The following is a 27,522-nucleotide window of genomic DNA, read 5'->3' as shown; positions in this document are numbered from 1 at the left end:
GTCTGTGCGGAGTCTGCACGTTCTCCCCGTGTCTGCGTGGGTTTCCTCGGGGTGCTCCGGTTTCCTCCCACAAGTCCCGAAAGATGTGTTGTTAGGTGAATTGGACATTCTGAATTCTCCCTAGGTGTACCCGAACAGGTGCAGGAATGTGGTGACTAGGGGCTTTTCTCAGTAACTTCATTACAGTGTTAATGCAAGCCTACTTGTGATGCTAATAAAGATTATTATTATCATTATATTTCCATTTCAGAATGAGTACCTGTCATTGAGAAAATTCATTGATGCTGCAATATTTAAAGGCCTATAAGACCATAAGACATAGGAGTGGAAGTAAGGCCATTCGGCCCATCGAGTCCACTCCACCATTCAATCATGGCTGATTTCAACTCCATTTACCCGCTCTCTCTCCATAGCCCTTAATTCCTTGAGAAATCAAGAATTTATCAACTTCTGTCTTAAAGACACTCAACGTCCCGGCCTCCACCGCCCTCTGTGGCAATGAATTCCACAGACCCACCACTCTCTGGTTGAAGAAATTTCTCCTCATCTCTGTTCTAAAGTGACTCCCTTTTATTCTAAGGCTGTGCCCCCGGGTCCTAGTCTCCCCTGCTAATGGAAACAACTTCCCTACATCCACCCTATCTAAGCCATTCATTATCTTGTAAGTTTCTATTAGATCTCCCCTCAACCTCCTAAACTCCAATGAATATAATCCCAGGATCCTCAGACGTTCATCGTATGTTAGGCCTACCATTCCTGGGATCATCCGTGTGAATCTCCGCTGGACCCGCTCCAGTGCCAGTATGTCCTTCCTGAGGTGTGGGGCCCAAAATTGCTCACAGTATTCTAAATGGGGCCTAACTAATGCTTTATAAAGCTTCAGAAGTACATCCCTGCTTTTATATTCCAAGCCTCTTGAGATGAATGACAACATTGCATTTGCTTTCTTAATTACGGACTCAACCTGCAAGTTTACCTTTCGAGAATCCTGGACTAGGACTCCCAAGTCCCTTTGCACTTCAGCATTATGAATTTTGTCACCGGTTAGAAAATAGTCCATACCCTCTATTCTTTTTTCCAAAGTGCAAGACCTCGCACTTGCCCACGTTGAATTTCATCAGCCATTTCTTGGACCACTCTCCTAAACTGTCTAAATCATTCTGCGGCCTCCCCACCTCCTCCATACTACCTGCCCCTCCACCTATCTTTGTATCATCGGCAAACTTAGCCAGAATGCCCCCAGTCCCGTCATCTAGATCGTTAATATATAAAGAGAACAGCTGTGGCCCCAACACTGAACCCTACGGGACACCACTCGTCACCGGTTGCCATTCCGAAAAAGAACCTTTTATCCAAACTCTCTGCCTTCTGCCTGACAGCCAATCGTCAATCCATGTTAGTACCTTGCCTCGAATACCATGGGCCCTTATTTTACTCAGCAGTCTCCCGTGAGGCACCTTATCAAAGGCCTTTTGGAAGTCAAGATAGATAACATCCATTGGCTCTCCTTGGTCTAACCTATTTGTTATCTCTTCAAAGAACTCTAACAGGTTTGTCAGGCACGACCTCCCCTTACTAAATCCATGCTGACTTGTCCTAATCCGACCCTGCACTTCCAAGAATTTAGAAATCTCATCCTTAACAATGGATTCTAGAATCTTGCCAACAACCGAGGTTAGGCTAATTGGCCTATAATTTTCCATCTTTTTCCTTGTTCACTTCTTGAACAGGGGGGTTACAACAGCGATTTTCCAATCCTTTGGGACTTTCCCTGACTCCAGTGACTTTTGAAAGATCATAACTAACGCCTCCACTATTTCTTCAGCTATCTCCTTTTGAACTCTAGGATGTAGCCCATCTGGGCCCGGGGATTTATCAATTTTTAGACCTCTTCGTTTCTCTAGCACTTTCTCCTTTGTGATGGCTACCATATTCAACTCTGCCCCCTGACTCTCCGGAATTGTTGGGATATTACTCATGTCTTCTACTGTGAAGACTGACGCAAAGTACTTATTCAGTTCCTCAGCTATTTCCTTGTCTCCCATCACAAAATTACCAGGGTCATTTTGGAGCGGCCCAATGTCAACTTTTGCCTCCCGTTTGTTTTTAATGTATTTAAAGAAACTTTTACTATCATTCCTAATGTTACTGGCTAGCCTACCTTCAAATTTGATCCTCTCTTTCCTTATTTCTCTCTTTGTTATCCTCTGTTTGTTTTTGTAGTCTTCCAATCTTCTGACTTCCCACTACTCTTTGCCACATTATAGGCTTTCTCTTTTGCTTTGATGCATTCCCTAACTTCCTTTGTCAACCATGGCTGCCTAATCATTCTACAGGATTTTCTTTTCAAATTGCTCTTCTGCAGAAAGGTTGGCAGTTGATTTTTGGGTGGTAAGCATACTGTTAGAATCCAAAGGACTTGTGCCCAGAACTACGAAGATTCTCCACTTTATCTGCAAATATGCTGACTAAGTGTACCAGAGAAGGATGGCAGGATTCAGAATCCAAGGCACTGGCTCAGCAGACATGCAATGCACAATGCAGAGGAGGAGGTACCTTTTCAAGCCATTGCTGAGTGAAATATTTTGTGCATCAAGAAGCACTTCCAAAAGAATCCTGCAGACCTAACCAGGTCAGACCATTAAGACTTCCACCAACAATAGTTTGCACCTATTTAGTGGCTTTAACATAGAAAAGAACGTCCCAAGGAGCTTCCTGCACATTGAAGCAGATAGGCTGCATGCTGTCTCACCACAGAATTAATACCCTTTGTGCCTAATTAACAGCCGAGACACGGTAGCCTTGTGGATAGCACAATTGCTTCACAGCTCCAGGGTCCCAGGTTCAATTCCGGCTTGGGTCACTGTCTGTGCGGAGTCTGCACATCCTCCCCGTGTGTACGTTGGTTTCCTCCGGGTGCTCCGGTTTCCTCCCACAGTCCAAAGATGTGCAGGTTAGGTGGATTGACCATGATAAATTGCCCTTAGTGTCCAAAATTACCCTTAGTGTTGGGTGGGGTTATGGGGATAGGGTGGCGGTGTTGACCTTGGGTAGGGTGCTCTTTCCAAGAGCTGGTGCAGACTCGATGGGCCGAATGGCCTCCTTCTGCACTGTAAATTCTATGATAAAGGGAACTTCTATTGAGAGTATTCTAAAGATGAGCAGAGTTTTGTGAATGCGATGAAAGGAAGGATAACTTGGGAGAAAGATTCATCAATAGGCTCCTGATATTTGCTTGAGCACATACAATCATACGAACAAGGAATAGGCCATTCAGCCCCTCAGACCTGCACATGGCATAAGATCATGACTGATCTGATAGCAACCTTAAATCTGCATCCAGCCTATCCCTGATAACCTATCATCCTCTTACTTACCAAGAATCTATCCACCTCTACTTTAAAAATTTCCAAAGGATCTGCTTCCACCGTCTTTTCAGGAAAAGGTTCCAAAGACTCATCTCCATTTTTTCAACACTGAATGCACGTTCTAGATTCTCCTGCATTGGAAACATCCTCTCCACATCCACTCTGTCAGGACTGCTCAGGATCTTGGGTGTTGGATGTTTCAATCAAGTCACCTCTTACTCTTCTACACTCCAATGGGCACAAGCCAAGCATCTCCAACCTTTCCTTGTAAGACAACTTGCCCATTCCAGGTATTAGTCTAGTAAACCTTCTCTGAACTGCTTCCAATGCATTTACATCCTTCCTTAAATAAGGTGATCAATATTGTACTCAATACTCTAGATGTGGGCTCACTAGTGGTCTACAAGTTCGTAAGATATAAGAGCAGAATCAGGCCATTTGGCTCATCGAGTCTGCTCCTCCATTCGATCATGGCTGATCTCATCCTGGCCTTAACTCCACCGTCCTGCATAACCCTTCAACCCATTACCAATTACAAATCTGTCTAACTCCTCCTTAAATTTACTCATTGTCGCAGCGTCCACCGCATTCTGGGGTAGAGAATTCCACAGATTCACAACACTTTGGGAGAAGTAGTTCCTCTTCAACTCTTGTTTTAAATTTACTACCTCTTATCCTAAGGCTATGACCTCTCATTCTAGAATGCCCCACAAGAGGAAGCATCTGCTCCACTTCTCCTTTATCCATACCTTTTATCATTTGTATACCTCAATTTAATGTCTCCTCATTCTTCTAAACTCTGGAGAATATAGACCTAAACTGATCAATCTCTCTCCCGAAGACAAACCCCTCATCTCTGGAATCAATCTAGTGAATCTCCTCTGAACTGCCTCCAATGCCACTACATCTTTGCTCAAATAAGGGGACCAAAGCTATGCACAATACTCTAGGTTCGGTCTCACAAATGCCTTGCACAGTTCCAACAACACTTCCTTACCTTTATATTCTATTCCTTTAGTTATAAATGCCAACATTCCATTCACTTTCTTTATTTTCTGCTGTAACTGTATCCTAGCTTTCTGTGACTCGTACAAGGATCCCCAGATCTCTCGGCAACGGAACACCCTGAATATCTTCCCATTTAAATAATGAGTTGCCTTCCCATTTTTTCGACCAAAATGCATTACCTCACACTTATCCACGTTAAACTCCATCTGCCACATTTTGGCCCACTCTCCTAACCTATCTATATTCATTTGTAAGGTTCTTATTTCCTCATTCCACCTATCTTTGTGTCGTCGGCAAATGTGGCTATATAACCTTCTATCCCTGTATCCAAGTCATTAATATAGATTGTAAATAGCAGGGACCCAAGGGCCGAACCCCGTGGCACCCCACTAGTTACATCTTGCCATCCAGAAAAAGACCCATTTATCCCAACTCTCTGTCTCCTGTCCGTCAGCCAATCTTCTATCCAAATTAATAAATTACCTCTAATCCCATGTGATCTAACCTTGTGAATTAACCTTCTGAGTGGCACCTTATCAAACACCATCGGAAGTCCAGATATACTACATCTACAGGATCGCCATTATCCACTTGGCTTGTTACATCTTCGAAGAACTCTAACAAGTTAGTCAAACATGATTTGCCCTTCATATAACCATGCTGACTCTGATGGATTGCGTTTTGACTTTCCAAATGTCCTGATATTACTTCCTTGATAATTGATTTCAACAGTTTCCCAACAACAGATGTTAAACTGATCTGTAATTTCCCGCATTCTGCCTCCCTTGCTTTTTGAATAAGGGCATCACATTAGAATTTTTCCAATCCGCTGGAACCTTTCCAGTGTTCAGGGAAATTTTGGAATATTAGAAACTGAAGCATAACATCCCTGCTTTTGTATTCAATTCTCCTCACAATAAATTATCTTACTGAATGGTGAAGTGGGGTGAATTGGGCAGCACGGTAGCACAAGTGGTTAGCACAGTGGCTTCACAGCACCAGGGTCCCAGGTTCGATTCCCCGCTGGGTCACTGTCTGTGCGGAGTCTGCACATTCTCCCCGTGTCTGCATGGGTTTCCTCCGGGTGCTCCGGTTTCCTCCCACAGTCCAAAGACGTGCAGGTTAGGTGGATTGGCCACGATAAATTGCCCTTAGTGACCAAAAAGATTAGGAGGGGTAATTATGTTATGGGGATAGGGTGGAAGTGAGGGCTTAAGTGGGTTAGTGCAGACTTGATGGGCTGAATGGCCTCCTTCTGCACTGTATGTTCTATGTTCTATGAGCAACAGTGAGAATCAGTCTTTCCTCATGTGAGTAAACATGTTTCATCATTTATCCCCTACGATGTGTTAATACCATCTCCCTTCCCTTGCTAGGCAATCAGATGAGCAGCCTGGCCCGCCCTTACCCCCGCTGGAAACCACAGGACTGAGCAGCTCAGAGAAGGAGTTCTCAGACACCACATTGACAAGGCATCACATCTGTCACCTGCACCCTCTACCAGCGCAAATACTCACACTTCGGTGGGTCTGAGTAGTAGGCTGGCTTCTGGGTCATTCGCCTCACAGCTGAAGATCTACAGCAGGTGGAGGAAGGGACGTGCCAGGGTTCTGGCATTTGGAGGGATGCCGGAGCCTAGGACTCGGCTGAGTCCCTGGCCGATGACGTGCCCCTTGGTCTGGTCATCCCCTAGCGGAAGGAACTGCAAAGGCAGAGACGCGAAAATCAGGAGGAGGTGACAGCATCCAACCTCGGCCTGAAAGGCCGACTGGAGGAGTCCAATCGCCTTCTGACTGAGGAGATGGTGGCGTCAATGCAATGGAGGCGAATACTGTGAATGAGGCATCCGCAATAGAGACCTTGGTGGAGGACGCGCATCCATGGCGGATGATGTCCACTCTGTGGCTGGGGGTATAGGCTCCATGGTGCAGGACTTCAACTGCATGGTGCAGGCACTGGTGGGAATCCAGGAGTGTCAGTGCCAGAGGATGGCAGGGATTTTGGATCTCACTCCAACTCCCCCCCTATCCCATGGAGGAGCACAGGGACCCCTGAGCTGCCAAAGGGAAGAGGACTGGCAGGAACGCAGCCCGGGGTCCCTCCATTCAGTGGGATGCCCAGCCCATCTGACATGCCACTTCCTGTGAGCGACACACCTCCTAACACCAAGGAGGGGAGCACTGCAACATCCGTGCTGCCTGAAAGTACTCCCGGATCCTCAAGGTCCAGGCCCACCAGGAGACGCCCACTAAAGTCATCTCAGGCAACGGGGCGTGAAAGTGAGCAGATCAACTCAATCACAGCTGTGGATCCTGGGGAGCACCAAGATGAAGTGTGAAGGTTAGGAAGTGTAAGAAACTGTAGGCACAAGTGAGCAGAGGCATTAGTTAAGATAGGTCACCACTATAAAAAAGCAGGTGTACAGCAGCAGTTCCTCCTCCCTGCCATTTCATGGCACCATGCTCCACGGACCTCCGCGCACACTCGGCGCTTCATCCCCGTGCAGTGTGAGAGTGGCAAGCTATTTCTCTGCCACCTCCCACATTGATGACACAATGAAGACACACTGCTGCCCCCCGCCACCCTGTGGTATCAGGCCTCTTGTTGCAGTCACACTTCTCCAGTGATGAGGGTGCCATGGGCTGAAGAAGTGTAGAGGGGCTGGGCCACCCCGAAGGTGAGTTCGAGGAACACACCAGAATCCCTGACCTCAAAGGGGGCTGTTGCAAATGGGAGCTCACCCTGCGTCGCTAAACCCAATGATAAGCCCTTACCTAGGCAGCATGTGCTCAGCTCTCTGTCAGGCAGGAGTCAGGCATATTGCTGACGAAGAGAAGAGCATCGCACTGTGCTCAATGCAAGTCATCATCATTCTCCTACAGAGTCCGGACAATGGCTTTAGCTCCATGGAATCGGGCACCACCACGGAATCCTACAGCTGGCACCACACTAACGATGGGATCAGAGCCCTCATGGTTGGAGATCTCCTCACCGCTAGTACTGCTCGTCCCCAAGCCTAGAGGCTCTGAGGGTGTCCCTAGCCCGAAGGCCCAGGTGGGCCCTGGCCATGACCTGAGGTCCTTCCTCCTCCACAGATTGCCCCTTACCATCCTCCATCTCCTCCTGTTCCAGGTGGTCTCCCCTCTGCAGTACCATGTTGTGGAGAGCGCAACAGACCACAATTATAGAATACGTACAGTGCAGAAGGAGGCCGTTCAGCCCATTGAGTCTGCACCGACCCTCTGAGAGAGCACTCACCCAGGCCCACTCTCCTGCCCGATCCCCATCTAACCTTCAGACTCTAAGGGGCAATTTATCAAGCCCAATCAATCTAACTTGTACACCTTTGGACTGTGGAAGGAAACCGGAGCACCCGGACGGCAAACCCACGCAGACACAGGGAGAACATGCAGACTCCACACAGTCACCCGAGGTCAGAATCGAACCCAGGTCCCTGGTGCTGTGAGGCAGCAGTGCTAACCATTGTGCTACCATGCCGCCATTGTTACGGGGCACCCTCTGGGGGCTGTACTGGATGATCTTACATCATGTGGTCACAGGCGATCTGGACACTGAGGGAGTGGAATCGCTTGAGGTTCACAAATGACACTACATGATGCCATGGAGTGTGCAGGCCACGTGGGTGCAGTCTATCACATCCTGCACCTGATGCATGCCAGCTAAATGGGCAAAGCCCATAGCTCTGGCATCCTGGCTCTCCTGGTCCCGGTCTAAGATGATATACATGTGGGAGGGTGCATAAAGGACATCTGTAGCCTCCCTAATGCACTGGTACTGCCTTGAAACGAGCCGCTTGCGTAGCCATTCAGAGCAGCAGTGACTTTAAGGGCCACAGACAGTGGGTGTTGTCTGATTCCATGTGGTGCCAGCTATTGTAGGACATGGCAAAGGTGGACCATCATCCCCTGGGATAAGCGCAGTGCTAACCGGCACTGTGGCTCTGACATCTGTAGATAGATGTCGGAAGACCCTTTGCCGGTACAGTCTGCATCGGGGTTGTTCCCTCTATGGTGCTGCTTCTCCCTGTCCAGCTATGGACCCTGCCTCCCCTTCTTCTGCAAGGCACTGGTCCTGGCCGCGTGCAGCAGCACATCTCTGTCTCTGCTGCTGATCGATCGCAAATAGTAGAAACACCAACTTTCTAGGCACCATGATTCTCCAGAATCATTTATTGAAAAGAGAAGAAAACCAGAGTGAGCGGTGAGGATTCCTGAGAAAGGCCTGCCTTTCAGATCTCTACTCCTCAGAGACCTCCACCATGCATTTCCCCCTCAGTGAGTACCTCTCCGTTAAGCCTCACACCCTTCCCTTTAGCTCTGCATATTTCATTGACACAGTTGAGCTGTCAATGAAGAGTAGAATTGCATATCAAATAATTGAATGCCCACGAGGCACAGCTGATTTGAATGAAGCCTGCAATGAGCATGACATGCACACATCGAGAGGGCACCCTCATTCTCCCATTTCACAGCCTTACATACTTATTCTGGAGACCTAAACTTCCGAGGCAACTGGAAATGATATTCAAAAGAGATTAACCGCTTGGCCCTCCGAGTTCTGCCCGAGTGTGGGGCTTGACTCACAATTTAGTTGTGATTTCCCAAACGATATGGGATTCATTCCTCATGTGGCCAGGATGCAATGCATTCCTGAGAACCCCACGCTGCCCTTGTAGTCTGGCCTCCCATGAGACCTCACCCAGTAACCTCACAGTCATCACCAGTGTTGACCGTCAGTATTTATCTCCTTCCACCTTCCCACTCCCACTACGGATGGGCACTCCCTCAGCGGTGATTTGGCCACAAGCCGAACAAATAAGACACAGGAAGCGATACCTGAATGCCAGCTGCCAGACCCTCTTAAATCCAATGGTGTGCAAGGCCTGCTAGCGACCCCTCCCCCTGAGATTGAGTGACTGATGCCCAGCCCCAAGTTGAACCTGTATGTGTCCCCACATCCTCTCCGGTGCACCCTGAGCAATGAGCCTGCAGAATCATGGCTCCATGAGGACTCACCTCCGATATCTCCCTCAGAGGTGAGGCCGTCTGGTTTACAGTTTTGTAGTCCTGCTGTAAATGGTGCCCGGTGACGTCATGCCGACACCCGGTGAATATTCCGTGAGGGGGAAAGGTCTGGAGAGAGTGCTCGTGAATGGCATGCTAATATATTAAAATAAAATGAGGTTCCCAGACTCCCGTGGCGCAAATCGCACTACTCCACCAACTGGGGGGGGGTGAATGTGAAAATTCCAAAACCCCCAAACTCCAGAGCGAATCGCGTTTTTTGTGATTTTGAACCCTGTGCCAAGTTTCTCACAGATGGAGAGTGCGGGCTCAAAATCGCCCCCTATAGGCCAATGCTCACTTTGTTAATTTGTTTCTTTTAAAATATTTATAGAAACTTTCACTATCTCTTTTTATATTTCTGGCTAGCTTTCTCTCGTACTCTAATTTATCCCTCTTTATTCATCTTTTAGTCATCCTTTGTTGTTCCTTATATTCTGTCCAATCTTCGGACCTTCCACCTACCTTTGCACAGTTATATGCTTTCTCTTTCCATTGGATACTATCTTTAACCTTTCTAGACCACCACGGATAGGATGTCTGTCCCTTGGACTTTTTCCTCACTAATACAGCATTAGTGACAGTCATTATACTGGCATCATTTCTTTTGCTCAGCTGCATTCAACAATACCCCGTTGTAACTGTTGTTAAACAGTTATAGCACTCAAAGCTGGACTCAACTGGCAATTGTACCTCAAAATCTGAAGAAATGTTTACGGGATTATCAATTCTGATGGTCTATGTGTCCATTATAGACTTATTCACAGAGCCCAACTGGATGCAGGGGGCTAAAGATTGAATTGCATATGTTTGAAAAAAAATTAGACCATGTAGCAGGCAAGAGGTTATGTGAAGGGCACTGCAGAAGAAACACACTGGGCCCCGAAGAGAGCTCACAGTCTTAAGGAGCGAGAAAGTGTTGAGAGGTTGTTCAGTGTGATCAGGGAGTAAGCTATGTTTAGCAGCTTGGCTGGGTAACTGCCTTCAGAGCACTGGGCTCGATGCTCAATGAGAGGGCCAAGTTACTGAAAACATCTGTTCCTCTGAGTAAACAATGACAGTGCCCTTTCGTAAATGGCAATTGATACCTCCATCCCCTAGGTATTTTGATGTTTTTGGACATGAGGAATTCAATTCTGAATGGCAATGAAAATAGCGAAACTTTCCCCACACTAAGAGCTTATCTGGGATAACTTGCTCATGGTGGAATAACTTTCCCGGTCCCGTCATTTAAATTGCTGGGCCGCAGAAGAGTTTCATGCTTGCCAAATTCATACTGGACCAACTTTGCTGAATTTCACACGGTTCTCATTAATTATGCCCGGTGAGTCCCCGGCTTTCACCAAGCTGTAGCTGCTATTTATTGGGACACCTTGATTCTTGCTGGGCATATGATGCTGCTTTGGAGATGCTTGTGGAAGAAATACAACAATGAAGGGTTGCTTTGTTTGAGTTCCCAGGACTCCGTCGGCACAGGGAGCTCCCTGCAGCCTGCAAGGCACTCAATGTCCAATCCAACAAATAGAAAAATATCGGAGTAGATGAAAATGACAACAAATAGACTGAGTAAAGCTGGTCCCTTTTTTATCATTATACCAAGAAAATAGACAAATTACGCAGGTCACAAAGAAGATCAAAGCATGAATGAAGATGCACATGGGACATTCTTAATGCAATTCTTTCTAAACCACACATACTTCTCAGGGCACATTTGATTGCCATAAAATCTAAATGAAACTGTTGTCACATCCCCATTCTGAAGGGTGAATCCGCAAACAAACTTTCTGACACCATCTCGGCTGTAAGATGATCTTTGACTATCCCATAAGCTGAGGTGCAAGGTCAATTCTCAGGTCACATTCTTTGTGTGCTCTTCTAATTTCCACTAACCCAATATTGCTTCCCTGTTTGTAACTGATTGTTGACAGGCAGCACTTGATAGAAAAGGATAAATAAACCTGATTAAAAGATAGGCAGGGTAATTTCAACCATCTAATCAGTTTGAACAGGCCATGTTAGCACTGCTGCTTCACAGCCCCAGGGGCCCTGGTTCAATTCCAACCTCGGGACGCTGTCTGTGTGGCGTTTGCACGTTCTCCCCGTGTCTGCATGGGTTTCCTCCGGGTATTCCGGTTTCCTCCCACAGTCCGAATATGTGAAGGTTAGGTGGATTGGTCATGTTAAATTGTTTCTTAGTGTCCAGGGAGTGAAGGTTAGGTTCAGGGGATGAGATGGATGGGGTGCAGGAGTGGGTCTAGGTAGGGTGCTCTTTCAGAGGGTCGGTGCAGACTCCATGAGCCGAATGGCCTCCTTCTGCACTGTAGAGGTTCTATGTTTGTCATCTTGGTGATGGCAAACAGAGGGAGTGGCCTTCAGTGAAGCAGCAATTCCTCAATTCAGGGCTGTGATGAATGTAAGAAATTGTTATCGATTATATTTTATATTTATTGCAATGATGTTATTAAAAACCCTGGTTAAAGATACATACAGACAGCATGTTTGCTAACGCTGTGATTAAGGGATCATCATTGATTTTAACCATTTATTTGTTTACAGATAGAAGGCTAATAGAAGGAACCTTGGGATGTAGATAATTTATGAGAGATAGTGCGTAGTCCTGGATAAACAGGTTAAGGGACATCTTAGTGGGAGGAGAACGAAGAATGTCTTATGATGTAGTTACAGGGTGGAGCCAGTTCTATCTATGGTTTTGCAGTTGGCCATAGGATTTTAGTCTGACAAAACAGGGCTTCAGCTGGCTCCTTGAAGGTTCTCTCCTAGGTCTTTGTACAGAGAAATGCAAGGAAACCTGATTGTTACCTTTATTTATAAGCGGTCTTTGAATTATACTGGTTTTTGTAATGTAGTTGCAAGTGTAATTTCAAGTTTCCCCGTTTTTTAAAAAAAAGAACTGTTTGAACTTTAACTTTAAAGCTGTTACTTTGTTGCTAATGTGATTCATTTTGTGTCTAAATTAAAGTTTGTTTTAACATAATGGTGCCAATTGGTCAGTGTTACTGGGATGAAGTGTCCATTCTTCATAGTTTTACAATTGCAAATGATTGGTTTTCTTGTCCGGGATCTTAACACGGTGAATAATATAATTTTATTGTCATTCTTCCACTATTCAATCACTCATAAGCTTTCCCATTCATATTCCAGCACATTACCATAACATATCGTTATCAATATAACCTTACTTTGAAGGAGTGTCTGCACTCAGTAATTTAACAGAGTTCATCTTCTGTTTCTATAAGCGAAACAGAAGAGTCAGGTATAGTTCCCAGTGGCGTCCAACAAGCCAGTGCCTCTGGCACTGTGCATTACCTACTCCATTTGTAACAAGGAGTAACCGATGAACATAAATTCAGGGTTACCCAGGTCGGAGGATGCAGCAGGAGGGTGTACCAACAGGTGACGTTGGCTGAGTGGCAACCCGCCCCTGCTGCTGAGGTAGCCAGCTTGCATCATTCTTCAGCTGTAGAGCTCTGGTCACTCAACGTTGTGTGAATTTCTGGTAAAGGAAACTTGCTACCTCAGCAACATTTCGTTTTGACATTAGAGTGTACAAATATGCAAACATACATACGAATTAGGAGCATTCGTCGGCCACTCGGCCTCGAGCCTGCTCCACCATTCAATGGGAGCATGGATGAGCTAATATTAACTCAGCTACACATTCCTGCCATACCCTGATAACCTTTCATCCCCTTTGCTTATCAAGAATCTTTCACCACCCTCCTTGCTTATCAAAAATCTATCTAGTTGTGCCTAAAGGATATGCAAAGACTGCCTCAAGCACATTTACAGAAAGAGCATTCCAAAGTCTCGCAACAAAGTTCTTTTTCCTCATCACTGTCTTATATGGGTAACTCCTTATTTTTAAACAATGGCTCCTAATTCTAGATTCTCCCACATCCACCCTGTCAAGTACCCTCAGGATCTTATAGGTTTCAATCAAGCCGCCTCTTACTTTTCTAAACTCTAGTGGTCCGTTTAATGAATCTTCCTGCTGGCAACTCCAGTGATATTAATTACCCACTTCTTTGCACTCAGACAATACTTATTGAAAGAAGTGCAGTCGAGAGTGGAATGCATGCCAAATTCTGTAACCATGTGCAATGCAGGCTCCGGTGCATGAGGTCTTAGGTTCTACTGTTTTCATGGGATCGGGCGTCGCTGGCTGGGCCAGCATTTGTTGCCCATCCCTAAATTTTCAGAGTCAACCACATCGCTATGGACCTGGAGTCATTCGTAGGCCAGGCCAGGTAAGGATGGCAGATTTCATTCCCTCAAGGACTTCAGAGAACCAGATGTTTTTTTTAGGACAGTGGTTTCACGGTCATCATTAAGCTTTTAATTCCAGATTATTATTGAATTTAAACTTCACCAGGAGATTGCCTGAAAATGTTTCTTTACTCAGTCACGAGATGTGGGTGTTTCTGGCTGGGCCAGTATTTATGACCTTGAAGTGAGTGTCTTGCTCGTCCATTTCAGAATGTCATTGGGTCTGAAGTCACTGTTACGACCCCAGTTGATGTTATAACTGGACATGCAGATCCCGGAATGGAACCCTAGCTCAAAAGACTGTAACTGTTATTTTCTTTTATAAAACATGGAGGAACAGAGTCACAGGACCGCTAATTAGTTTCAACAACAAGAAAACAAAAAGCATGGAAAAATTGAATTAGAACACAATACTCCTTTATTTTCCCCTTAGTGTAAGAAATACACGTGAATTTAAAGATTAACGTGGTTTACAAAGTACATCTTAAGCGACAATGGTCAGGTTAAAACAAAAAGTCCCTTTTAAGCACAAAAGATGACTGTGATCAAATACACGCATTTTGCTCTGAACCCAAGTTAATGTCTGTGGTTTTCTCCTCAGAATCCTCCTAGATGATGATTACCTGAGAGTTTCAAAACTCAATTTCCAAAAACATGATTTAAAATCTTTTTTCCCTTAGTGGGGAAATCCAGTCCAGGTTTTACAAATGACTCGTTTAACCCAAGTTTCTGCTCTGCTTTTTACAGTGAATCCAGTCGAGGATTTTACACCATCACCTTTTAGGTTACCTTTGTCTTAACAGCTTCTGCACAAACTCCGAGATTCAGCCACCAATTTCCATAGTTAATTCAACTTAGGTTCCACAGGCTGTAGTAAAATCTCACAAACCTGAAAATCCCTTCAGATATCTGTCTGTCTTTACTGAACAGTGATCTGTTCAAGTACCTTTAACCTCAGACTTCTTGGAAACTTCACTTTATTTATCTAGTTTCATTAACTAGCTGCTCTTCAGATCTCTGCACTTGTTGACTTAACCATCACTCCATGGTTTGGCTTTTCTTCAAACACAGTTGAGAGAAATGTTACCTCTCTAGCCTTCAAAACCAACTGTTTCTAGCAGAGCTGTGAGAGATGCCTTCTCTCTCACTATCTATGTCCAACTGCAATAAAATTCAGCGTTCGTAGAACGTAAAAGCATCTCTACCTTACAAGGACCCAGTTGCTAAGCAGCCACTGCTGGTTTATTTATTCTTCAAGCCTTAGCCCTCTCTCTAAACAATAGAATCATAGTTGGAATTGAAACCAACCCCACACATGCAAACACATTAATCCAGCATGAATCTAACTATAGGTTTTACCCTTCCAAACATCAAATTACACCCAAATTAAAACTATACATTGTTTCTTATGTTTACCAATACAAATATAAATCCTTTAAAACTACCTTTGTTTTCCTAACAGTCACATATAAGTCAGAACAGGTAAGGATGGCAGGTTTTGTTCTTCCAAGAACAAAAGCGAACCAGGTAGGTTTTTACAATTGGCAATGTCTTCACAATCATCATTAGACTTTAATCAGATTTAAATGGCATTGTCTGCCATGGTGGGATCTGAACCCCAGTCCTTGGTTTAGTAGTCTAGTGACAATACCACTTGCCAATCGCCTCCCCATAAATATCCAGACAGTTGCTATTGGGTTTGACAAATGGGTCACCTGGACTCAAAACGTTAGCTCTTTTCTCTCCCTGCAGATGCTGCCAGACCTGCTGAGATTTTCCAGCATTTTCTCTTTGGTTTCAGATTCCAGCATCCGCAGAAATTTGCTTTTATGTAGTTGCTATTGGGTACTTGGTGTTTGAGCTTCAATGAATAAGATGTCCCGCCTGGCTTTAACAGACCATGGGACCGGGTACAGATTAGTGGGCATGCTGAGAGACTTCCCACAGCAGAAACATGACTGAAACAGGCTGTGATGAGGATGTTACCTTTCAAGGTAAACCATATTTTTCCCGACTAACAATGATGGATGAGCCACAATGTGGGCAGCACCCTGTCAGTGATCACAGTGTTGGATATGACGGTACCATTTTTCAGTGTTATTTGTCAAGGCCTTTCATATTTATTACACAAGCAGCCTTTTCCAAGATCAGTTAGACCAGAGCTGTTTCTAAGTATTTATTGATTCAGATTTTCTGTTCACCAGCTAACAAATGCCGCTCACTGTTCATTAATGCTTATCACTATAATTAGAAAATCAGTTTGAATGGCTTCTCTTCCTGCTCCCTTAACTAAGGTGTTTCCTAAGGATTCATCATTGGCTCCCTCCTAGTTATCATCTACATGCTGCCCCAAAGCAACATCATTGGAAAACATGTTAGTTTTCACATGTATGCTGACGATAAATCACCACCACTTCTCTCAACACCCATGAATTATATTTGACCAGAGATTGGCTTCCAATCTCATATTCGTGCCAATACTCACCTCCATAACTTCGCTTGACTTTATCTCGCCTAAGCTCATCTGTACCGAAACTTTCATTCATGTCTTTGCTACCTCTAGACTTGACTTGACAACAAACTCCTGGCTGGACCTCCACGTTCTACCCTCCATAAACATGAGCCAAAATTTTGTTGCCCATGTTTAAACTCGAATCATTTACCTATTACCCTTGTAATTGTTGACCTATACTCGCTTCTGGTCAAGCACCATCTTGATTTTAAAATTCTCATTCTTGTTTTCAAATCCCTGACATGAGTTTTCCCTTCCCTGTAATCTCCACATTTTAAAAATAACTCCAACAGTAATCAATATCTAAAGCAAAGAGACTGCTCATTTCTCAAATTTAACTTCAACGCGAGAGAAGTTGTTTGGCAATTATTAAGATCGATCAAGTTGTTAAAAATTCCCTTCCACTGAAATGCACAAGCACCACCCTTATTTTTGCTGTGTTCAGTGATCAACTGACAAGTACTGCCTCCGTGGATTTATTCCACTTAGGATTATGAATCGCCCATTTAAACATTTGAACTAGCTCCACTATTCAATTAGATACTGTTTGATCTGTACCTCAACTCCATTTGTCTGCCTTTGCTCTAGAGCCATTGCCAGTATAGTCATAATGGGGTGAATGACCTGCTGTGCTGCACAATTCAATGATTCCTTAAAACCTAACAAAATGAATCTATTTCAATTAGGTTGCTGATAATATAGCTAATTAATCCCATGTAAACTATATTGTTGCGACCACTCTTAATGCTACATTATCTCCCTCATCAACGTGCCATCATGTCGTAGAGATTCACAACAGGTTTTATAAGACAGGAAACAGCCGAGGGGGTCCCGCTGAGGGTGCCAAGGTGTGTATAGCCCCCGGTGAAAGAGGTACATGCCAGTTGGCACTGCCAGCTTGACACAGATTGGCACTGCCAACTCCCGAGGTGGGCCCTGATGTGCACTGGGAGGCTTGATGCCTGTAAGTTGGGGGGCAGGGGAGGGGGCGGGGGGGGAGGAGCCATTGGGCAGACAGGGGGAGATTGCCCTGAGTCTGCGGTGGCAGGGAGAAGGAAAAGCCACCATGCTTGCAAGGTGGAGGGGCTGGGGGACGTTATATGGTACAGTGCTGTTAATAGTGGGGGTGGGGGGGTTGGAGGGCAGGGGCGATGCTTGCGAGGGAGGTCTTGTCTCTCCATGGGTGGGGGGTTGGGCTGCATTTACTTTCTGTGCTGATTGGGGCATCCTTTCAAGATGGCGCCCCGATCTCTGTGGAGCCGATCTTGCTAACTCTATCAAGCCAGACTGACAGCATAAACCCCGCGCGCTCATTTTTATTTGTCAAAGAGTGCCTGAAAATCTGGACTAAAAACTCGGCTGTGCAACTAGAGAGCTACACGCCAGTTTTCTGTCAGGGCCCAACACTCAGAAAAAAATTGGGAAAATTCCAACCACAGTTAACAATTTTTTTCATTTAAGGATTTTTAAAATTCATTTCATGAAGCAGTTATGTTGATGAAGGTAGATAATGCACATCTTCCATCTGTTTTAAATGTGCAATGAATCTAAACAGAAATGCTAATGCAAATGATGAGGGCTGACAATAATGATCATGGCCTGCAGTAAAAGCAATATAATGGTCCTTAATGTTGAATCTCAGAAAAATCCATATGACTTAATTATCTTGATACTGACATATCCTCTATAAACTACAATAACATGCCACTTGAGATCAGGTTAATAAAACTCCAAGCGTGCTCAGGTAAAGCCATCAGTGTGTAACTACCATTCGTGCCTCAAGTTCGTATTTCTTCAGTGGTTTAATGTGTGGGAAGCAATGTTGGACAGAATTCTCAACTGCAAGATAAATCTGCATGGAATCACAAAGTGCCCTGAATGCAGAGGAGGAGGAAGGGAAATGAACATTAAGGATGGTAATGACAATATCAATTTTACAAAGTAAAAATGTTATGCAAATGACATTTAAAAATGTCAAATATGTTTAAATCGAGAAACCACACCCTCCACCCAACACCCCCCCCCAACTAATTCACACCTGTGGGATCATACTTTCCATTTTAAAAAGTTACTGTTGTAGCTTTAGCCAAGCCTAGACCCTCAGATAAATCCCACTTTCACGAAATGGCAAGCCAAGGATCCCCATTTTCATCCAGCAATGATTTAACCAGCTACTTAGATGCCAGAAATTTGGGTCTCCCAGACAAGAAGTCTTTACTCCAGTTTTGGCTTTGTAAGGGGTGGGTGGAGGCTCCAGCATTGGACCAGAATCCTGCAAATCTAAGTCTCCACTATTCCCTTCTTAATGTATACTGTTGCAGATGGAGATAGACTCCACAAGAGGCCAGGCTGACAGGATACTCCACGAAATACAACAATTACTGCTCCCAGGTCGGGGTTTATATCATGTGGGGTGTCCCTCCAATTGGGAAGGCGCTACGCCCTCTAGTCACCTGGGTAGCTCATATTCTGATGTGTAGGAGGGGAATCAGATGCAGTACAAGTTCTGTCCCCGTAGGGGATCGTAACATGTACCTGGTGAAGTTATAACTTGAATTTGTTGGAAGGGCCTCGGATTGTTTATTCTTGTTAAGATTTATAGCTTACATGTACTCATTGCATTTTCTGATAAGATTTGTGCATATTGAATTAGCACCAGTAGGAAATAAATTGTAGGTGAATGTTTTTGCAGAAAGGTGGTGGGCGGGAATTCTGGATCAGTTGGCAAATATATGTATGGCTTGATATCCTGCACTGAAGTTCTTCCCCCGGATGGGAACTACTTTTTCAACTGGTTTCTCCTTGGCATAGGGCGCACATATTTTGGGTGCTGATGGAAAGGACTGAAATAATCCGCATGGCACAGCATGTTCCCACTCTCCGACAAGTAACCTTTGTGAGCTCAGAGCGAAATCATGGCTGGGGTGGGCAGAAGGATTCTGAGATTGCATTTGACCATTTTCTGATTTTTTTCTGAGGTATTTAAGACAGTGTTCAACAACACGCTGGGTAACAAGACTGCACTGTTTTACCATGAATGAATGTTCATCATGTTTGTCTCCATACTGTTATCATTTATTTACAACAAAGTAACACTGGCATCAAAACAATAGAGAAAAGAATTTCAGACAAATGGATTAGTATTCCATATTCTTATTGCGTACTTGTATCATTTCAGGGTCAGAATCCACAACTTGCACTTTTTTAAGAATGCAAATTTTACCCAGCGAATAAAACAAAAACGCAAGTAAATAAAGTTGTCACTGTTTTTTTTAAAGTTGTCACTTGCTGTTAATTTAGGATCTACTTTACAATTGAGTGTTGGTCCAAAACGGTTTCTTGCATCTTGTACCTTTTTTTTATTCGTTCATGTGGGCGTTGCTGGCTGGGCCAGCATTTGTTACTCACCCCTAATTGCCCTTGAACTGAGTGGTTTGTGAGGCCATTTCAGAAAGCATTTCAGAATCAACCACATTGCTGTGGATCTGAAGTCACAGGTAGGTCAGACCAGGTAAGGACAGCAGATTTCCTTCCCTAAAGGACTTTAGTGAACAATCAACAATGGTTTTGTGGTCATCATTGGACATTTAATTCCAGATTTTTTTATTGAATCCAAATGTCACCAACTGCCAAGGTGGGATTCAAACCCAGGACCCCAGAGATTTGCCCTCGGCCTCTAGATTACTAGTCCTCCCCCCATCAAAGTGATGATTAAGATGAAAAGACAACCTGAATTAAGTCAAGGTCCAACAAATACTGGAGCAAAGCCCTGAAAGCTAATGCCCATTTCTGTTTTTCACTTCAGTGTCAGTTTGTATTGTCACAGCTGATGTATACCACACAAGATCAGAGTTAGAAATAAGTAGAAATTGCTTCACACTGATTGAAAAGGAGAAATGCTGTCCAGCAGAAGATCCCAGGTAGGTGGGAGGGAGGGGCGGGGGGAGGAGTGGAGGTTGCTGTGGAGGAGAGAAATGCTGAAATGGAAAGCCAGCTGACATTATCAGTATGAGGCTGGGAGGATGTTAACTGTCGGACCTCAGACGCCTGATTGCCGAGTTGCCCAGCCGATTGTGTCAGAAATGGGCAACCCACCCACTTTGGTTTAATAACTGTGACACAGAATTCTGTGCTGTTCCAGCTCTTGCGGCTTTATTGTGATGGCATCTACACTGTCCTGGTCCTGATTCGCGAATTATTTGATACACTTACGAACAGCAAAATGCGAGAAATGTTCTTTATACATCCTAGGATAATCCAAAGACAAGCTAATTTTATTTCTGCTGCCAATTCATGAGCACATGATCCAGCAGGCTAGAGATCTTACTGAAGGAGATTGAGGGAATCATCCTCTGAAATGCTGCCTCACATGGATGGAATTATTCCAGAAATCGGCAATGTCCTATGTCGGGTGGGGAAAGTGGTGTTGAACCCGCTGACACCAGTGGTGGGTTTTTCCTGCCGTATTGTGCGGCACTTGGTGCAAAAAATGAGCAGTCACAGGTTTAATGTTAGATCGCTGGTGGGGTGACCTTTGATTCTCCCACCCCACCTTGACCTTAGAGCTTCTGTAATCCAGGTGCTATATCTGAAGGGTGCCCTGCACAGTGCTGGCACCCTTCAAGTGATAGGAAGCTGCCAGAAAGTCTTGGCCACCAAAGGGATGCCCATTCTTCAGTTTGTTTGATGGCCTGACCTAAATTCCACCCACATCCCCCGCACACCACATGAGAGAGCGGTGGCAGCTTTGGCCATTAAATTGCATCCCATGCTCTCAGCACAGGCTCAGCTATGAGCCTAACCGGCACTTCCAAGCGAAGCAGGTTGCTGCGACCAAGAGCGTTAATGTTCCATGCTTATTTAACTGTAATGCTGGGTGTTCTGAGTGCCACCGTTAGTGAGTGATCCATGCCCACCTGTCACCAGAGTATCCTCAAAACTGTCCAGTCACCCAATGGTTCTGCAGCTCCATAACACTCGGTTGATTTTGAAAAATTACTTGATTGGCTCATAGAGAATCTGTTTAGAAGTGGCTCTCAGATTGAGGTCATAAGGAGAGATATAAAAACAGTTGAAAATTTAAAAAAAAACTAATTTAAAACGAATTAAATAAAGTTTGAATGGAGGGCCAGGTGGTGTTGTTCCTGCATGGTATGGGATCTGGTGGACCCCATTGTGGTTCTCAGTGAACACATCTGTGGTAAATGTTGGATGTTTGAGGAACTCCGGCTCAGAGTTGATCAGCTGGATTCTGAGCTAAGGATGCTGCAACACATTAAGGGGGGGGGGGGGCAGGAGGGTGTGACTGCAAGTGAAGCAGGTAGAAGGATCCAGGAGTTAAGGTTGCAGGAGCCTCAGCTCTTGGCCTTGTCAACAGGTTTGAGATTCTTGCTCCCTGTGTGGACAGGACCGCAGGGAGGATGGGCAAATTGACCACAGCACCGTGGTACAAAGAGCCTTTCAAGTGGGGGGAGAGAAAATAAATGTCGATGTAATTGGGGATAGTATAGTTAGGGGAATTGACATGTTCTCTGTGACCAGGATCTTAAATCCCAAAGGTTGTGTTGCCTACCTGGTACTCGGGTTCGGGATATCTCATCTGGCTACAGAGGAACTTGGAGTGGGAGGGTAAAGTTCCAGTTGTCGTGGTCCATATAGGTAGAAAGACAAGGTAGAACAAGAATAGGTGTTCTGCTAAGGGAGTATGAACAACTAGGAGCTAAATTAAAAAGCAGAACCAATAAGGTAATAATCGCTGGATTACTATCTGAGCCATGAGCTCATTGGCACAGGGTCAATAAGATTAAGGAGGTATATACGTGGCTCAAAGATTGATGTGAGAGAAATGGGTTTGCATTCATAGGACATTGGCACCAGTACTGGGGAAGAAGAGACCTGTTGTGATGGGATGGTCTTCATCTGAATCATGCTGGGACCAGAGTCCGAGCGAATTGCCTAACTAGGGCTGTAGATAGGGCTTTAAACTGAATGGGGAGAGGGTGGGGGGTGAAAGGTTCATTTGCAGGGGAGATTTTAAAAAACAAATTCACGGAGGAGGTAAGAGTGCAGGTTAGCAATGTGGCAGATGGTTACCAGAGGGACAGAATGGATGAATATCTTTATGCATCAAGGAATTATTGAAGAGTAGGGAAATTCAACAGTGGAACAAATTTAAAAGCTTTGCAACTAAATGCACAAAGAATTTGGAATAAACCAAATGAGTTAACGGCGCAAATAGAAATAAAAGGGTATGATATGGTGGCGATTACTGATACAGGGAGACCAGGGCCGGGATTTTCCCCTACCTGGCAGGGCGGGGGGTCCCGGCGGGATGGAGTGCTGTGAACCACTCCGGCGTCGGGCAGCCCCAAAGGTGCAGAATCCGCACCTATAGGGGCCAAGCCCTCACCTTGAGGGGCTAGCCCTCCGCCAGAGTGGTTTGCGCGCCGTCGACCGGCAGGAAAGGCCTTTAGCGCCATGCCAGTCGGGGCTGAAAGGACTTTGCCGTGCGGCGGAAGTCCGCGCATGCGCGGGAGCCTCAGCGGCTGCTCGGGGGGGGGGGGGGGGGGGGGGGTGTCTATTACGCGTCGGCCATCGCAGAGGCTGTGGCCGAGGGAAAAGAGTGCCCCCCACGGCACAGGCCCACCCGCGGATTGGTGGGCACCGATCGCGGGCCAAACCACCGTGGGGGCACCCCCCTGGGCCAGATCGCCCCCCCCCCCCCTCCCCAGGACCCTGGAGCCCGCCCGGTAAGGTAGGTGGTTTGATTCACGCCAGCAGGACTGGCATGACAGCATGACAGCAGAGGGACTTCGGTCCATCGCGGGCCGGAGAATCACCTGGGGGGGCCTGCCGACCGGCACGGCGCGATTCCCGCCCCCGCCGATGTGTCGCAGCGTCCTTAGCTCAGAATCCAGCTGATCAACTCTCAGCCGGAGTTCCTCAAACAACCAACATTTACTACAGGTGTGTTCACTGGGAACCACAATGGGGTCCACCAGATCCCATACCATGCAGGAACAACACATCACCTGGCCCTCATAGCAGTCAATCCAGCTAGCTTTTACTCAGCGAGTTCAATGCTGGGTAAGAATTCCATTAAAATTGCCCTGGTACCTTAATGACTATTTCCATGTGTGTGTGAGATTTACTCCTAACCAGCACATAAGAACATAAGAACAAAAGAACTGGGAGCAGGAGTAGGCCATCTGGTCCCTCGAGCTTGCTCCGCCATTCAATGAGATCATGGATGATCTTTTGTGGACTCAGCTCCACTTTCCGGCCTGAACACCATAACCCTTAATCCCTTAATTTTTCGAAAAACTATCTATCTTTATCTTAAAAACATTTAATGAAGGAGCCTCTACTGCTTCACTGGGCAAGGAATTCCATAGATTCACAACCCTTGGTGAAGAAGTTCCTCCTAAACTCAGTCCTAAATCTACTTCCCCTTATTTTGAGGCTATGCCCCTAGTTCTGCTTTCACCCGCCAGTGGAAACAACCTGCCCACATCTATCCTATCTATTCCCTTCATAATTTTATATGTTTCTATAAGATCCCCCCTCATCCTTCTAAATTCCAATGAGTACAGTCCCAGTCTACTCAACCTCTCCTCGTAATCCAACCACTTCAGCTCTGGGATTAACCTAGTAAATCTCCTCTGCACATCTTCCAGTGCCAGTATGTCCTTTCTCAGATAAGGAGACCAAAACTAAACACAATACTCCAGATGTGGCCTCACTAACACCTTATACAATTGCAGCATAACCTCCCTAGTCTTAAACTCCATCCCTCTAGCAATGAAGGACACAATTTCATTTGCCTTCTTAATCACCTGTTGCACCTGTAAACCAACTTTCTGCGACTCATGCACTAGCACATCCAGGTCTCTCTGCACAGCAGCATGTTTGAATATTTTATCACTTAAATAATAATCCCTTTTGCTGTTATTCCTATCAAAATAGATAACCTCACATTTGTCAACATTGTATTCCATCTGCCAGGCCCTAGCCCATTCACTTAACTTATCCAAATCCCTCTGCAGACTTCCGGTATCCTCTGCACTTTTTGCTTTACCACTCATCTTAGTGTCGTCTGCAAACTTGGACACATTGCCCTTGGTCCCCAATTCCAAATCATCTATGTAAATTGTGAACAACTGTGGGCCCAACACTGATCCCTGAGGGACGCCACTAGCTTCTGATTGCCAACCAGAGAAACACCCATTAATCCCCACTCTTTGCTTTCCATCAATTAACCAATCCTCTATCCATGCTATTACTTTACCCTTAATGCCATGCATCTTTATCTTATGCAGCAACCTTTTGTGTGGCACCTTGTCAAAGGCTTTCATCCAGATGATACCACATCCATTGGATCCCCGTTATCTACCGCACTGGTAATGACCTCAAAACATTCCACTAAATTAGTTAGGCACGACCTGCCCTTTTTGAACCCATGCTGCGTCTGCCCAATGGGACAATTTCCATCCAGATGCCTCGCTATTTCTTCCTTGATGATATTCCAGCATCTTCCCTACTATTGAAGTTAAGCTCACTGGCCTATAATTACCAGCTTTCTGCCTGCCTCCTTTTTTAAACAGTGGTGTCACGTTTGCTAATTTCTAATCCGCCGGGACCACCCCAGAATCTAGTGAATTTTGGTAAATTATCACTAGTGCATTTGCAATTTCCCTAGCCATCTCTTTTAGCAATCTGGGGTGCATTCCATCAGGGCCAGGAGACCTGTCTACCTTTAGCCCCATTAGCTTGCTCATCACTACCTTCTTAGTGATAACAATCATCTCAAGGTCCTCACCTGTCATAGCCTCATTTCTATCAGTCACTGGCATGTTATTTGTGTCTTCCACTGTGAAGACCAACCCAAAAAATCTGGTCAGTTCCTCAGCCATTTCCTCATCTCCCATTATTTAATCTCCCTTCTCATCCTCAAAAGGACCAATATTTATCTTAGCCACTCTTTTTTGTTTTATATATTTGTAGAAACTTTTACTATCTGTTTTTATATTCTGAGCAAGTTTACTCTCATAATCTATCTTACTCTTCTTTATAGCCCTTTTAGTAGCTTTCTCTTGCCCCCTAAAGATTTCCCAGTCCTCTAGTCTCCCACTAATTTTGCCACTTTGTATGCTTTTTCCTTCAATTTGATACTCTCCCTTATTTCCTTAGATATCCACGGTCGATATTCCCTCTTTCTACCGTCCTTCCTTTTTGTTAGTATAAACCTTCGCTGAGCACTGTGAAAAATCGCTTGGAAGGTTCGCCACTGTTCCTCAACTGTTTCACCATAAAGTCTTTGCTCCCAGTCTACCTTAGCTAGCTCTTCTCTCATCCCATTGTAATCTCCTTTGTTTAAGCACAAAACACTAGTGTTTGATTTTACCTTCTCACCCTCCATCTGTATTTTAAATTCCACCATATTGTGATCGCTCCTTCCGAGAGGATCCCTAACTATGAGATCATTAATTAATCCTGTCTCATTACACAGGACCAGATCTAGGACCGCTTGTTCCCTCGTAGGTTCCATTACATACTGTTCTAGGAAACTATCACGGAAACATTCTATAATCCGCCTTGGGTGAGTGTCTAGACATTCACCTTGCGTGTCTAAAAATACCATGCAGTTAACATGGCAATGAGTCCAAATGGAAAGGTATTGCCCATTGCAAAGTTTCTCTTACCCATCAATGAAAGAAAACAAAGTTGTCCTATTCCCTTCCTAACAGACACAGTAGGTAAAAATGCTCCTTGTTGTTAACAGTATGAAATAAGGTTGTGAAGCAGTTATACTTCACATTCTGTTTTTCTTAACCATCAATGTAATAAAATGAAATTGTCCTATTCCCTTCCAAACAGACACAGTAAGTAAAAATGCTCCTTGTTGTTAACAGTATGAAATAAGGTTGTGAAGCAGTTATACTTCACATTCTGTTCTTCTTAACCATCAATGAAATGAAACAAAGTTGTCCTATTTTCGAACAGCACGATGCGAAAATATTTTTTTGATATTCACAGTGATGTATTTAACTAGTGCCATTCATTAACCAATATCACATCAGTTCATTCACAATCCACTCTGGTATCATCCAGGACGCATTAAACTGTTATAACATTAAAAAACAATCAAAAACTGAATTAAGTCATATGGCCTACCTTGTGTAGGATGTTATTATTCAGATGCCACGTCAATAAACATTTTTTGTGGTCTGGTTGCAATTCGTTAGTAGATGCTGCCGCTTTCAAGATCTGCAGGTGTCTGAAAACAGAATTCATAGTTAGAATGAAATTGGAGGAGATTTATAGTGCGGGGCTGCAGCTAGGTGCATACTTTCAACAGTGTGAATGGATTTAGTCAAACAAATGTCCCCTTCACAATGTCAAATCAATGTCATCTTCAAAAATGAATGGATTTATACAAATAGGAAATAAATAGTCTGATTTGAATCTCTGTTGACCTCCCAGTTTGCTCGATGTAACAGGGCTGCACACCACCAGCAAATTGATGCTGTTCAGATCCTGCTTTGCAGCAGACGGAGGAAGTGATTTAAATTAATTAGCTCACTTCTGATTGTGCTACACACGTTTAGGGCAGGACGTGAGAGGAGACATCTGTGGAGTTGTAAACACAAAGAAACCTACTGATACAAAAACAATTAAAGAAAGGAAGTGACAGTAAAACTCTCCAGTTTGATACTGGTGGTAAATGTTTTTGAGGCAGGTCAATTAATATGTAGGAAAACCTAAACTCTGATATTCATTCACTCTCAGCATCTCAGCAATGTAGGATGCCCATAATGATTTCACATTCTGGCAACCAGGAGCTGGATTCTCTGGTCCCCCAGCCGCTCGGTGGCGTGCTGTTCGCTTGCGACGGGATTCTCCACTCCCGCTTGTCAATGGGATTCCCCATTCAAGACACTCCACGCTGCGCGGGAAACTTGCGGGAGGGGTGCGCTGCTGCCCGAAACAGTGGGCTGGATTCTCCGATTTGAGGCGATGTCCGGAGGATCCGTGGCATTTTACGTCAAAAACATCGGCGGCACCCCAGCACCGATCCTCTGACTGGTGAGGGGCTAGCAGCCGCGCCACATAAAACGCCTGGCCGCCACGATAAGAAACGGCAGGAGAATTGCCAGGTCCGTGGCCGCGTACAACATGGCACCGGCGGTGTGCGGACCCGACCTGCCAGATAGTGGCCCCCTGGACACCCCCTCGCCACCCCCCACCAGTCCCCCCCAGCCCT

At 45.1% G+C, this 27,522-nt stretch overlaps 1 protein-coding gene across 2 annotated transcripts in view; it reads right to left on the bottom strand.

The window, feature by feature from the left end:
• LOC140428497 (disks large-associated protein 4-like) overlaps positions 1-26,542 on the bottom strand; it is a 730,056-nt gene extending 703,514 nt beyond the window's left edge. For both annotated transcript variants that reach the window (XM_072515044.1, XM_072515045.1), the window contains exon 1: positions 26,433-26,542. The gene's annotated coding sequence lies outside the window, so the exon portion shown is untranslated. The remainder of the gene's footprint in view (positions 1-26,432) is intronic.
• Between the last annotated feature and the right edge of the window lie 980 nt (positions 26,543-27,522).

This window comes from Scyliorhinus torazame, chromosome 8, assembly GCF_047496885.1.
Source record: "Scyliorhinus torazame isolate Kashiwa2021f chromosome 8, sScyTor2.1, whole genome shotgun sequence".
NCBI classification, from domain to species: domain Eukaryota; kingdom Metazoa; phylum Chordata; class Chondrichthyes; order Carcharhiniformes; family Scyliorhinidae; genus Scyliorhinus; species Scyliorhinus torazame.
Note: the sequence above shows the minus strand (reverse complement) of the source record. Positions and strands in the feature narration are given on the sequence as shown.